The sequence below is a fragment of the Panulirus ornatus genome, chromosome 41 (genome assembly GCF_036320965.1).
Source record: "Panulirus ornatus isolate Po-2019 chromosome 41, ASM3632096v1, whole genome shotgun sequence".
Taxonomy (NCBI): domain Eukaryota; kingdom Metazoa; phylum Arthropoda; class Malacostraca; order Decapoda; family Palinuridae; genus Panulirus; species Panulirus ornatus.
In genome coordinates, this window is record NC_092264.1 from 5,969,850 (window position 1) to 5,985,086 (window position 15,237).

The 15,237-nt window shown below is 44.0% G+C and overlaps 1 protein-coding gene across 1 annotated transcript in view; it reads right to left on the reverse strand.

The window, feature by feature from the left end:
* LOC139761640 (alkaline phosphatase-like) overlaps positions 1–15,237 on the reverse strand; it is a 656,491-nt gene that overhangs the window by 452,169 nt on the left and 189,085 nt on the right. Inside the window, exon 8 of the mRNA XM_071685927.1 lies at positions 2,540–2,617. The gene's annotated coding sequence lies outside the window, so the exon portion shown is untranslated. The remainder of the gene's footprint in view (positions 1–2,539; positions 2,618–15,237) is intronic.

Consider the following 15,237-nt stretch of genomic DNA (forward strand, 5'->3'; position numbering starts at 1 on the left):
TCACACTGCGAGACAGTTGCAACAACAGTCACATAAACAAGTGACGTATGTGGTACGTTATTGATCAAGAACCAATTATAAAACAGAGAGTCCCAGGCGCCTCCTATGTTGACCATGTCCCACAAGGGAATACGTAACCTGATCACTGAAGGAACTGGGCCTGATTTATACTTGTAAATCGTCCAGTATTTCTTCATCCTTGACTTGTTTTCTGTGATCACTGGGTGGCACAGATGACGTCATGTATTGTGCATGATACTGCCCAGTAAACTGTTGTAAACTGAGATGGTGCACGTATACTGCTCCCTATTCTGGCGATGATGAATGTCTACGAAGCATCTCAGAAAGAACCTTATATTCTATCCCTCAGAACCACTATTTGTTTAATCAAAGGAGAGAGAGAACCTATTACTTCTGATCCAAAAAATAGACACTTGTTAGCCTCTCTCTCTCTCTCTCTCTCTCTCTCTCTCTCTCTCTCTCTCTCTCTCTCTCTCTCTCCCTCTACGTGCGAACGAAAACCCGGGAAAGAACTTGGCCGACTGACTAAATGTACATTAGGGAATACTCCTCGCCCAAGTCACTACGACAGGTTGGACGAGACAGGCAGATTGTGCTGACATCAACTGAGTCAAGTTACGTCAACATTCCATTCCCTCGCAGAAAAATACACCATTGCTGGGAGGAAGGCAGCAACATGTGTGAGAGTGAACGTGTTGTGTTGGTATTGTCGGAATGGGAAGTGGTTTTTCCTCTCGCTGAATACTATAATCGTAAATGGATCTATATGCTACCACTCCTGCTGCTACTACTATTACTACTACTACTACTACTACTACTACTACTTTTATGTGACCTTACCTAGATAATGGTTTTCAATTCCAATTCAAAGGGCAACTGACCCATTACCGCACACAGATGGTCATGCGTAAGAAATGAACATGAACAAGATGCTATTATTTAGACACAAGTATTGATCAGACAAGTAACTCTGGCTTTGTTCCTTCACGTAATATCACAAAACTGACGGTAAGGAGAACAACACTAAAAATGAAGACAATAGAGATATTTGCCGAAATAATTAACCAAGAGTTTCTAACTTCCTTTACTGCCCCCTGACAATGGAGCATGTATTCTAATTAGAAAGTCAGTGCAATCTAAGGCAAAAAAATCGAAAAAAAACATTATGAGATTATCTCCTGCGTAGTCTACAAGGGAGTAAATCCCATTTCCAGTGTATTAGCTCATTCTGATGACACCCCAAATGAGGAAAGGGATAAATCTCTCTGGTAAGGACCTTGTGTATGACCTGAGGGGTCATTGGAACGCTAAGTTGGCTGGGCACTTGACCTGTGTGTGTGTGGAGTCCGCTAGGCAATAAGCACTGGACACAAGACACAATCCCTCGGTTGTAAGTCAGCGTCGCGTCTTGTTGTGACATCTCGACTCTCAAGGTTGTATGGTGCAGGCTTCAACACCTGTTGTGGTGTATGGTGCAGGCTTCAACACCTGTTGTGGTGTATGGTGCAGGCTTCAAAACCTGTTGTGGTGTATGGTGCAGGCTTCAACACCTGTTGTGGTGTATGGTGCAGGCTTCAACACCTGTTGTGATGTATGGTGCAGGCTTCAACACCTGTTGTGATGTATGGTGCAGGCTTCAACACCTGTTGTGATGTATGGTGCAGGCTTCACCACCTGTTGTGGTGTATGGTGCAAGCTTCAACACCTGTTGTGATGTATGGTGCAGGCTTCACCACCTGTTGTGGTGTATGGTGCAGGCTTCACCACCTGTTGTGGTGTATGGTGCAGGCTTCACCACCTGTTGTGATGTATGGTGCAGGCTTCACCACCTGTTGTGATGTATGGTGCAGGCTTCAACACCTGTTGTGATGTATGGTGCAGGCTTCACCACCTGTTGTGGTGTATGGTGCAAGCTTCAACACCTGTTGTGATGTATGGTGCAGGCTTCACCACCTGTTGTGGTGTATGGTGCAGGCTTCACCACCTGTTGTGGTGTATGGTGCAGGCTTCACCACCTGTTGTGGTGTATGGTGCAAGCTTCAACACCTGTTGTGATGTATGGTGCAGGCTTCACCACCTGTTGTGGTGTATGGTGCAGGCTTCACCACCTGTTGTGATGTATGGTGCAGGCTTCACCACCTGTTGTGATGTATGCTCGCCAGGTTGTATCAGCACCAGCAGTGTACTAAGAGTTATAAGAGAAAGTTGTGTGGTTGGGACGCTAATGAATCTTTCTTGTTTTAAGAGATGTAAAAAGTTTCCACGAGAGAACGCGATATTAAATGTGACTTCATTTCACGGCAAAGTGATTTAAAAGTTCAGGAGATAATGAACGTTCTTTTATGTCTCTGTATGAGAAGAAACAAACGCAGAAGAAAAGTGAACGGAAAAATATGGAACAATGAAAATGTCTAGGAAATCTTCGTAAATAATGCAGGGCAAAGCTAAGGTCAGAAGTGTAGGTGATTAGCGTGAACTACAGGTGTTAGGAAACACACACATCAGCACGTCTTCTTACCTTCTACTGGACGGCAGGTGTGTCCACAACCTGCTCCTCCGTCTTAGATATAAAACTCTGTCGTAATCCAACTTCACCCTAGAACACAAGAGAGGATGAATGAGAAGGAGACTCGGTAAAATTTCGACATCAAACGACTAATTAAGAGAAAATATCAAGAAAAATAAAATCAGATGAAAATTTCGTTTAAGGCCAGAATAAAAACATTTCATCGAGTTAAAACGATTTCATAAAGTATTTTATGATCGCTTACTTTGAAAAGTTGTAAGACAAAAAAACTATAAAGATATTTTTTTTTCTTAATTATGAACGGTTAACTAAGGATGACGCCATGTATTTAACATGTAAAAATAATCAACTGAGATCTAACAGAATTTAACATGAACCTACAAAATATCATGGCATTAGCCAGACATGACCATGTTGTATAACAGATGATATATATTTACCATCAACCCACGTCAGATAGAACAGTAGTCGTGCCAGTAATATCTACACACAAGGTACAGCGGTGAAGGCTTTCAATAAACATCCGAGACTCACACATTCTTGCTTGGTACAACTGACAGTTTTTCTATAATGTTAATAAACAGTGTTGGTCGAGTATTGCCTAAAATAGTCAGCAAATAACGTCTGTGTAACAGTAAACATGTACTGCATAATGCAATAACTTTATATGATACGTAATACAGTACTGATCCATCTTAATCGTAAAAGATCAGAAATCATCTTGCAGAGAGAAAGCATTCACATGACACCGCAGTGAACACTGTCCATCGAAGCGTCGACTAGACCGGCAGTGTCCTTGTTCTCTCCCTTGTGGGTCAGGTTAAAGGTCACACCATCATACGTAAGGGTCGTAACGATGGTGTCCGAGGCTTGTTCAACCTCTGTGGCTGAGACGACTACCAATCACCATGGTTAACCCCTCGCCAGACTTGATTTCAACAATCGGTATGTGACCTGACCTAAATAGTAATATTACTTATTCCTTGGCTGTTCTTAAAGACTGGAACTCCATGTTCACGCTCTGACGAGCGATCATTCCCAGAATGTTTCATTAACTGACTTTCCCTTCTATCTGTGTCTCGTAACACTGTGTTCCATTAAATACCAGGCATCTACATGTAACATACTAAAGTTAGTTCAAAGGTGTTAACACTGGCTCCACGTTAGACATTCACCAGAAGCTGAATCTTTCACACGAACTCCAGACTACACGAGTTAATCATTATCATTACTCACACAGCCTTTATGAAAAGTCTCCCAGAAGTAAAAGTTCAGAATATATATATATATATATATATATATATATATATATATATATATATATATATATATATATAACGAAATTTTGTGCCTAGATCTAACTGTGGGAGGGAAACATCCTGCTTATAACTGTCAAACAATCTTCATTACGTCAGAGAGAGAGAGAGAGAGAGAGAGAGAGAGAGAGAGAGAGAGAGAGAGAGAGAGAGAGAGAGAGAGAGGGAATGTATTATGCAGTTATCATCATGAAACGTACCCACGAGGAACGAAGTTGGATTTCCACCTCTATGTCATATCTATCATACACTGGAGACTGGTGCAAACACTTGACAGAAAGTTGTCTTGTATCTGAACGGATCAAGATGGCCGTAGTCACGTAAAGCAACACATGCTGTTGCACCTTCATCATATTGTTACCCTTCATGCACGAGTTCCTCACGGTACAAGAGGCCACAAACAGTAATGTCTACCGTGTACATTGCAGCGGGGACAAAGGGCACGAGTGGGGTTGTGTTCAGTCGCTAGTGTTAGCAAAAGTTTTACTTAATAACGAATATGATAACATGATCCTTAAAATATTTTCAACGTTTCAACGTGAATATTTACGCAGGTGTGACAGTGTGAGCCCTCCTCGTTTACTGTTAGCGTTCATACGATCAATTTGTTTGATCGAAGTGGCGAGCAAGAGGATGTACGTGTTTGTGACTTTATATCAAAATCCAAAACATTTGTATTCCAAACTTTTTTAATTAGTTTAGGGAAACATGAGACTATACCTCGTCAATAATTCCATCATTAAATGTTCAAAAAAAAAGAGAGTAAACACAACTTTCTCAAAAAATCTCTTCACCGATTGCGTGATGAAACTAGTCTTGTCTCTTGTCCCGTACCGTATGACCATTATTTCCTGGCTATCTCAGGGGGACACAACACAAATAACACACACACACACTACTGCCTGAAAAGATACAGTTTGTACCGTGGACGGACGTGCTGGCATCAACCCATGTAATTATGTCCAGCGGGAGGGAGCGTGTCTCATGACAGACGCAGCTGTACCGCGCAGACGAAGGTAAGTGATGTCGCGTCTGTCTACCCAACCCTGTTGATAGCAGGGGTAAAACGTGGCCCCGGTCCTGCCCTACGTAAGATCGGTGAGCGAGGCACCATCCTGCCCTACGTAAGGTCGGTGAGCGAGGCACCATCCTGCCCTACGTAAGGTCGGTGAGCGAGGCACCATCCTACCCTACGTAAGGTCGGTGAGCGAGGCACCAGCCTGCCCTACGTAAGGTCGGTGAGCGAGGCACCATCCTGCCCTACGTAAGGTCGGTGAGCGAGGCACCATCATGCCCTACGTAAGGTCGGTGAGCGAGGCACCATCCTACCCTATGTAATGCACCAGCAGGAGTCTGGCTATCACTATCTAATTAGGGTCCGCGCCACGCGGTCAGACATATAGCGATGGTTATGTTCCCACAATGTTGGCCACGGTAACTTCCCGTGAGCCACGGGAATATGTTGCTCCACCGTTACTGCCTCCTTACCCCCACCCCCTCCCCACCCCCATTCTCTCTCTCTCTCTCTCTCTCTCTCTCTCTCTCTCTCTCTCTCTCTCTCTCTCTCTCTCTCTCTCTCTCTCTCTCTCTCTCTCTCTCTCTCTCTCTCTCTCTCTCTCTCTCTCTCTCTCTCTCTCTCTCTCTCTCATCCAAAACTTATGTATAAATATTACAGTACAGAAGCAGACATATAATTAGATAAACAAAAAGGAGAATTGAACTGAATAATATATATGCGTGTGTGTATGTGTGTGTGTGTGTGTGTGTGTGTGTGTGTGTGTGTGTGTTGGTAGCAGTATAAAGGACCAGATAACTCTCCTTTCTTGGTCAAATCATTTCTGAATCTTTACCTGCTGTCTACTATCTCTTATACGGCCCGGGGGAGGCAGTGTGCGACACCGCCCAGGGTTCTGTCTGGACGCGCCGGGATCTGTAATGCAACACATCATCAGTAACGTGTGGTGAGGCCAGCGGGAGCAGGTGGGAGTGGAGTGTGGCTACGCCGCGCCAGGCTAGGCAACACCAGACGGCGGACATGTAGCCCTGCGAGCTCACTGGCCGTGAGGTTGTGATGGGGTTGTGGTATCGTGTGTTGGCCCCGTAGTCTGGTTGTTGATTTAACGTCAGGACTGTGTTCTATGGTAAGCAGTGCCTCGGCAATGTGTGGAAGGCGTCTTGTGTCTTGTTCACGGAGTAATACCCTTATAGACTTGACACTTGTCTTTTGTCATGCCAGTGTAGTTAGTGTATATATATATATATATATATATATTAGAACATGTAATGTTTACATGTAAATCTAAAAAAAAAATCACTTCTACACACCCGAGAGTCACACCCACGCTACCGAAAATGGAAGGGCGTACAGCGTTTCCCCCATACCACCAACGCGCTTAAAACTGTCATTTCTCAGCTACTACTGCAGTCTGGCCGTGGTATGTGATCCTAGAATAGCTGGTATTGAGCATTCAAGGAGGCGGGAAAGTGCAGGTGAGATCCGGTTTGGCTTCGGGGTTGAAAAGCATACTTGATGACTTCTAACATGAGTTGGAAGATGTGTCACCCAAAATAATTAGGTAAGCAACGGTGCCTTCTTGTATGTATGTATATATATATATATATATATATATATATATATATATATATATATATATATATATATTATATATATATATCTGTCAAACTATTCGCCATTTCGTGCGTTAGCGAGGTAGCGTTAAGAACAGAGGACTGGGCCTCTGAGGGAATATCCTCACCTGGCCCCCTTCTCTGTTCCTTCTTTTGGAAAATTCAAAAAAACAACGAGGGATTTCCAGCACCCCCCGCTCCCTCCCATTTTAGTCGCCTTCTACGACACGAGGTTCAAGAGCATACACTCACTGGTGGATCAACGAGACACAAGCACTTTGCGAAATTTCGCCACGACGGTGGAGAGGAACCTTCCCCTCCTGGAGGTTACTCACCGAGCGCCAGGTGAATTACGTGGGGTTAAGAATATAGCATGCCACATTATGCATTGGTGCGACACCGCTAATTAGATCGAGCGACCCATTTCTAAACCCCATCCAGGAAAAGCATTACCAGCGCCGAGGGGTCACACAGACTAAATCATAAGAAAATATGGATATGCAGAGTGGTCAGGGAGCCACAGAAGAGACGTGAAAGGAAGAAGTGAATATAAATTGGATCATCTAACTCGATGGAATTTGCATCGCAGGAATTTTAAATGGCAAGGAAACGCTCTTAACTGAAGCTATGCCATTGTTATGACCGTGGCACTATTTCACCCGCACCTCAACTTCATTACCTCACTCCTATTCACCTTCTCTGGCTGACCTCCTCTTCTTCCTTCCTTACGTCCTCCTCTGCTCTCTCTTTAATTTCTTACCGACATCAACTTCACTGGACTTCCCACCCACCATCCACTGGCCTCTCTGTAGCCTCTCTCGTCGCATCTTCGTCCTCAGCGTCCTGGTAAATCCGTTTAACCAGAGCGAGTGACCCGCTCGATAATAAACCAGGTAGTCTGATATGATTAGGAGTACTAACCAGGTCAGCTCGATAACATCATCCTAACGAGTTCGATAAGTATCATCCTGCATGACCCAACCCGTCATCCAGGTCATGACCCAACCCGTCATCCAGGTCATGACCCAACCCGTCATCCACGCTAGTACGATAACATTTATCTTAGCAAGTCAGATAAACATTTGATCCCACCAAACCCAGTGATCCAATTCTAGACGATCCAGTCTTGCTACTTCTTAGCGAGAGTCCTGCATCAGTTATTTTGTCTCGTTCAACCTAACGCTCAGTTCTGGTAACTTCATCTTTCAAACTACCGTTCCCAACGCCACCTTAATACTTAATCGCTCAACTAAAAACTAATCTTCATAATATTGTACGTGAGTCGTTGTTTCATCACGAGTTAACTGTACTTTCCTCATTGCCAACAGCTACTTACTTCAAACTTTCCCCTCGCCACTGCCCTAACAACTTCAGCTACTTACTTCAAACTTTCCCCTCGCCACTGCCCTAACAACTTCCCAGTACATCAAGGAAATTAATCTTATCAGTTGAACAATATGAATTTTCTCCATAAGAACTTGAACCATTCACCTACATGCACACTGCAGCCCCAGTGCTAGCAAGCTTAGTCTGGTATTCCAGTCGTGTCTACAGACATTCCAGACATGCCCACAGGCATTCCAGTGATGACCATAGACATTCCAGTCATGGCTATAGACACTCCAGTCACGCCCATCTACTGCTGCTGACAGCCGATGGAAACCAGTGAGAAGGTGAATCCACCACAGTTCTCCCGCCACACGACCTCAGTCATCATCTGTCCTGTTATCTCCGACTCACAGGTATCTGTCGTTGCCTCGCGTGTGTGTGTGTGTGTGTGTGTGTGTGTGTGTGTGTGTGTGTGTGTGTGTCCAGGTCCTTGCCAGAATCCTTCTGGTTCATTACAGTCAACAAAGAAAAAGACGCTTCGCCTCTCCACCATCATCATGGCATCATCATCATCATGACATCATCATCATCATCACCACATAGTCCAACTGCTCGACGGATGACTATATAAACCAAGCCTAAAAGGATGACTAGACGACAACGATGACGGCCTTTCCCCGCTTCATCCCACCACCAAATACGCCGACTTCACCGTGGGGGCCCCCCGATGCCAACCTTGGCCCTGACGTCGCCTAATAACGAATTAATCCTTGGGCTCGGAGGAGGCGGGCCCGGAGGAGAAGCAGCAGCCGAAGATCTGCCTTGGTAATGAGGGCGGCGCTGCCTCTTTGTTGACATAAAGTGGAATCGTCGAGAATGGAGTGGAATTGGTCCTCGGCCGGCAGTTCCCAGCCACGCTCCTGGGGTCACAGGGGGGCAGGCAACTGCCACCACCCCTCACCAGCTGCAACAGTGTCTTGCCTCACGTCTCCTGTGCACTACTGTTGCGTTGGCTGCAATACGAACGGTCGCCTTCTTCACCCAGTTTTACCTCATCTCACAGAGCATTCTTATCCTGCACTGCACGACGCGCCTGCGCTCATTCCAAATCTTACAAGAGCATTATCTCTAAGATGGATGCACGTATATTGCATTACAGGCTTTTGCATAGCCATAACAACCCAATACTAGGTTAGGTTATCTATAACAACCCTATACTAGGTCACGTATCTATAACAACTCTATGCTAGTCTCTCTCTCTCTCTCTCTCTCTCTCTCTCTCTATATATATATATATATATATATATATATATATATATATATATACATATATATAACAACTCCATACTAGGTTATGTATATATAACAACTCTGCACCAGGTTAGGTGGAAGAGATTTCGGTCTTGGAGGCGGTAGCCCAGTGTGCTTCCAGAGATGACACGGTAGGGAGTAAAGCTCAGCTTAAATGGAATGAATATTCATGACTAATACTGAAATACGAGCCCATTACCCTTGGGTAAGCTAAGTGCCAGATATATACTTGCTCCCCGCTAACAGAGGGTAAGCCTCACGGTTGCCTTACTATTAAACTGATGAATACAAAATATATATATCCAAATATCTGAGTCTTGCCAGAGGAAGTGGTTGGTCGATCGAGGAGTTGACCCAGTCTGGCTACAGTTGAGAATATTACAACAACCACTTAACCAGCATATTATGATTTTCGATAAGTCTCAGGAGAGACAGGAAAACAGCACAGACAGCTTCTGTTCTAAAGGTAAAACGACATTACAGCTTCTAATTACAAGTACAGCAACGGCTTGTGTCACAGCATGACAGCTTCCAACAAGAATACACTACCAAACACCACAGCAGCTGAGAACACAGCAGTCAGCAATATCGCGCCAACCACACCATCATACAAGCAACTCCTATCAACCACACCACACGTTTTCTCACCACCAGAGGTTCGCGAGGCGGGATCGACTAGTGAGAGCTTTCTCTATGTTATTAACGTCTGGTTAAAGCGTCTAAGAGGATTGGCACAATCCTATGTTGTAGCCCAAGATATACTTGAATATCAAAGTCATCTTGAGCGCTTCCATATAGTGTCACATCTAAGCCACATCTCCAGGATTTCCTCCTATACCTTCATTCTGTGCTCTCACATGCACCTTCCTCTACAGCCGGTCTGTTTCTGAAATCCAGAGATGAATCAACCTCTCCCTCTTCACTTGTCAACGGCGGTGTTCCATAAGGTTCTTGTCTCCTAATCTCTTTTATATAACACTATCATGTCTTCGACAAATACCCTAGAGCAACATTCACTGACGACTCAAACGGTAAATTCCTTCGCATCTTTTGAATCTGCTTCAAATTTTCTTGCAGCTCAGTCAACATCTCGTCTCGTTACAACTAACGTTCTTCTTTGAATTACAAATTGGCGAGGATTTCCTCGTTGGGGGGAGAAAAAAAAGCTCGTTAAGTTTAGAGTCTTTAACAGCCCATTTTCCTCCTGTTTCTACGATTCCTCAATTTTCCAAACTCTTTTATTGCATCGGTAATTCCACCTCTCAAGGCAGTAGGTATACTTACTACCACAGAGTTTAATCTGTTTTGAAAAAAAAAAAAAACTTCACATATGACATAAATAAACGTCTACTTCCAAGGAACGGAAAGTCCTTTATAAATGCCACAATCTTTCCCTCTTCTGAACAACTGCCTCATTATCTAAGGAATTGGGTCGTCTCTGTATGGTGTACTACTCTCAGGTTTGGATATATTCTAACTCTGCAAACTCACTTGACAGTATCGAGTCCGTAACAATCCGACGAACCAAATCTCCCAACCCAAGCGCAAAAGTTAACCCATCTACCCTACGCCTCAGTGTTGGCTCTCTTTCCCCTCTTCTGCAGACATTAATTTGCTCTTAGCTCCCGAGAACTGGCTGCTTGTATGCCCCCCTGCCATTAGCTGAGCGAACCATTGCGTCATATGATTACTGTGTGGCCGTTGACAACTCGGGGATGGGTTGTTGTGATGTCTGTTATTTCCTCTACATCGGAAAGTTTTGGAACTTTTTTAGCTGTCAAAGTTTTTCCTCACACCTACGACTTTCCCCTGATAAAGGAGTTGGCTTTTCGCCGCGCTAAAAACTCTCAGAGCTTTTTTCATTCTCTCTCTCTCTCTCTCTCTCTCTCTCTCTCTCTCTCTCTCTCTCTCTCCACTTTTTCAAACCTTTTCTTTTATCTGGGGTCTGGCTCCGATCAACACCTTTGTCTGTAACTGGAACCACGATAGTAAAAACAAGCACAGTGACAGAACTAACACCTGGTGTACACAGTACAACCCCAGACAGCAGTTACAAGAAGTAACAATCAAAGTATGACATAAATAACAAGTATTAACAATACAACACCAGATGAGCGAGGTTGAGAGCCATCAACATAGTAACACAGGAACACCGTCATGAAGTACTTTTAACAACACAGAACCACATTAGCACATACCGAATACCACCAACAACACAGCACCAGAGACAATAACATCACTAGTGAACACTACCAACAACACAGCACCAGATGCTACCAGCCTTGACATCTACCACAAACAGAGCACCAGACTCAGTGAGGTCTTCAGTAACTGCACCAGAGACACAGCAGCAGTGATGCCGTCTACCACCACCTACACAGCATCGAGCATATTCTACCACTACCTACACAGCACCGAGCACATTCTACCACTACCTACACAGCACCGAGCACATTCTACCACTACCTACACAGCACCGAGCACAAAGTCTAAATGCTGACTTTAACAGAAGCCATCACTATACACTCAAACAAACCTGGTAGATATATATATAGTATATATATATATATATATATATATATATATATATATATATATATATATATAGAGAGAGAGAGAGAGAGAGAGAGAGAGAGAGAGAGAGAGAGAGAGAGAGAGAGAGAGAGAGAGAGAGAGAGAGAGAGAGAGAGAATTTTTTTGCTACCTGTTCGCGCGTGAAGATAGCCAACATATTTTTACCCTGAACTCAGCTAATCATAAAAGGAGACATTGGAAAGTGGACTTTAAGGACTGATACATAACCTAATCAAAGTATGACGCATTGAAACTACTATAAACCCATGACGGTGATTAATGAAAGGCAGGAATATGTTCGATATATACATACAAGGTGCATAACTATAGTGTGACACGTCTTCGTATATAAAGTGCACATAAGACCCGGCTCTTCTGGAAAAGCTTGCGCTATCTTGGGATCTCTCTCTCCCTAACCCCTTCCAAACACCAGGTCAACACCACCTCACCCTTGAGATCACTCACAGCTTATCTGCCATACTGCCAGCAAGCCTTCGACTATCAACCAAGAGAACAGCATCTTGCTCTCTGCGCCATTTGAGTTCTGGGGGGTCATTAGTGTCATGCCGGATGAAAAGGTCCGGACTTTAAAAGACTGGAACACAGAATCAATACCACGGATGCTCATGATGCCCTCCCTTCTCCACCGGGTGCCTTACCTTACACGGATTCACCCGCTACACTCGTGGAACTTTATCGTTTTCCCAAACATTGACTCTGTGAGTATGACGAAAACCATGAAGGTTAATCTATGAGAAAACCTGAGTAATCCCCCCCCCCAAACTTCCAGGTAATGAGGTATCATCTCCTCACTTTTCCTCGTTGAGATCATATCTCGACACCTGACATTCACAAACAAAATAGTAAAGTCGAAACTCACCACGTCCTCAGGACCCGCATTGAAACTGCGGAATCTACACAGTCGCCCACACTTCACGAGTCACTAGGGACAGAAATCGCTTGTTTTAGAGGCTCCTCCTCTGTGGTCCAGAAAGTTCAAAACAATATATGAGGTCTGAACTGCACACTGTTCCAGCTTGCTGGGAAACTTTTATCCCCCTTGGGTCACACTTCTTGGCGGCCAGAACGAAAACAGAACCTTACAGACGGATGACTGGAGGGTCCAGAGGGCACACGATAGTGTGTGTGTGTGTGTGTGTGTGTGGGAGGGGGTCAAAGATCTATTCTAGACAGAAGCCCACAGCGAGCTCAGGCGTCAGGTTATGAAAAGAAGGGGGATGGGGAGGAGAGAGAGAGAGAGAGAGAGAGAGAGAGAGAGAGAGAGAGAGAGAGAGAGAGAGAGAGAGAGAGAGAGAGAGAGAGAGAGTTGGAATCAAAACGAGTGTGGAAAGTGGGGAAAAAAAAAAATTAGATGTGGGCTAGTGTTATGTATGGAAGTCTGAGGTTGTCCCTCTGCTCAGAATATCGGAAGAGCGTAAGACGTCGCAGGTTTACCACGGTAGATGTACTACATTCAAGTCAGCTGACTTCACTGCTACCCACGTGAGCAGCTGATCGAGCCTTAATGCTAGTCATCAGTCCAGTGGCAAAACGCTACGAAATCAGACGCTGGGAATGGATTAGCCCGTTACTGTTAGTCGTAAACAAACCTCCATCCAGGGAAAATATCGTTCGATTTAAGAGCTAACTGTTCTTGGTATCTGCAAAGCTGTACCAGCACGAATTTGGCATTTGTACTGATCGCTGAAGGAAGTACAAGCGCATTTCTCAAGACTGAAAAAGACAATTTACACAGTAATTTAACTTATTTCTGTTGCGCAGAGATGGATCTTAACAGAGACATTTTAGTGAACCTGTAAATAAGACGAGGAAAAGAGAATACAAGAAAGAAAAAACTTATAGAAATGATGTCGTCTTCCAGCAGATACACCTTACCCTCGCAACACTTTTGCTCCTCTACAGACGCCCACAGTGAGGGGCTACCCATAATGAGGCCAACTGTACTGATAATATGAGGCTTCTGTCTCACTGCTTAGAGAAAATTATACGTGATATACACGCATGCATTGGTACATCCCATCTCTGAAAAGGGTGACTGTTCTAAATCCTCAAACTATCGTTCTGTTGCTTTAACATTAATTGTTTCAGAAATCATTGAATCCCATCTCATTTCTCATATCCAAAGACATCTTGAACTCAGTGTTTTCTCTGATCATCAGTATCACTTCTGTAAGGCAAGATCCACTGGTGATATCCTTTCCTATCTTACAAAATTCTGGTCATTATTCCAGATAGATTCTGGGGAATCCTATGTAGTTGCTGTTGATATAACCAAAGCTTTTGACAGTGTGTGACATCGGGGTCTCTTCTATAAGATCCGCTTTCCTGGCTTCCATCCCTCACATTGCTCCCTCATATCAGCTTCCTTTCTGGCCGATCTAACTCCGTGGTTGTTGATGAATCATCCTCTTACTATTTCTCCATCAACAACGGTGTCCCTCAAGGTTCTGTCCTGTTTCCTACACTTTTTATCCCTTTCATCAACGATTTTTTTTCTTCTACAAATAACCAAATGCACTCGTATGCTGACGACTCAACACTGTATTCCTCAAATCCTTCAATTCTGCTCCTTCTTCTCTCACTCGATCTGCATCTCGTCTCAGCACAACTTTCTCAATAAACTCAGACTTGGACAGAATTTTTTCAGTGGGGCAGACGAAATCTGGTTAAGTTTAATGCCTCCAAGACCAAGTTTCTGCCCATCTCTTTATCGAAAATTCCTCACAACTTTCCTCTCTCTCCTTCAACGCTTCTGTAATTCCGCTTCTTGACTCAATGAACACACTTGGTATCACTGTAACATCCACACTATCTTGGAAATCCAACATTACTGAAATAGGTAAGTGTGCCTTTAAGAAATTGGAAATCCTGTTTTAGTGTCGGATATTTTTTCTTATTCCGAGAAATTGCTCTGTTTATACAAACGACTGATTCGTTCTTGTACTGCCCTCACATCTAGGGATGTTCTAGCTCTGCATCCTTACCTGACAGGTGAGTCAAAAAGGGTCCAACTAATCAACTCCCTCAGGCTAACCTCAGAACGAGACTCGCTCCCGATAGCTTGCTGCTCGTTCGCCCCCCACCACTAGCTAGGCCTCACAATACTTGGCATGCTGCTGCGTCCCATCATTACTGTGTGGCCAATGGCAACTCAAGGGTGGGCTGTTTTGATAACTGTTTCTTTCCCTACATCTCCAAGCTCTGGAACTCTCTACCCCTGTCTTTCCAAATAACTATGATCTGGTACTCTTTAAAAAACAGGTTTTTTTTTTTCCCTTCCTCCAAAACTTATAAATTCTTTTCATTGTCTCCTCTTTTCCTCCTTCAATAAACCTTTGTTTATCTCAATAAAGACACGTCCTCAATCCGGGCTCTTATCCGTGACCTGATCTTCCAAGGAAAAAGAACAACCAATTCTAAGGAAATCATCTGTTGAACCCCAGCACACTTGACCATTCAGAATGCTGAACAACAGTGGGATCAAAACCTACACATACGATCAGACTGGCG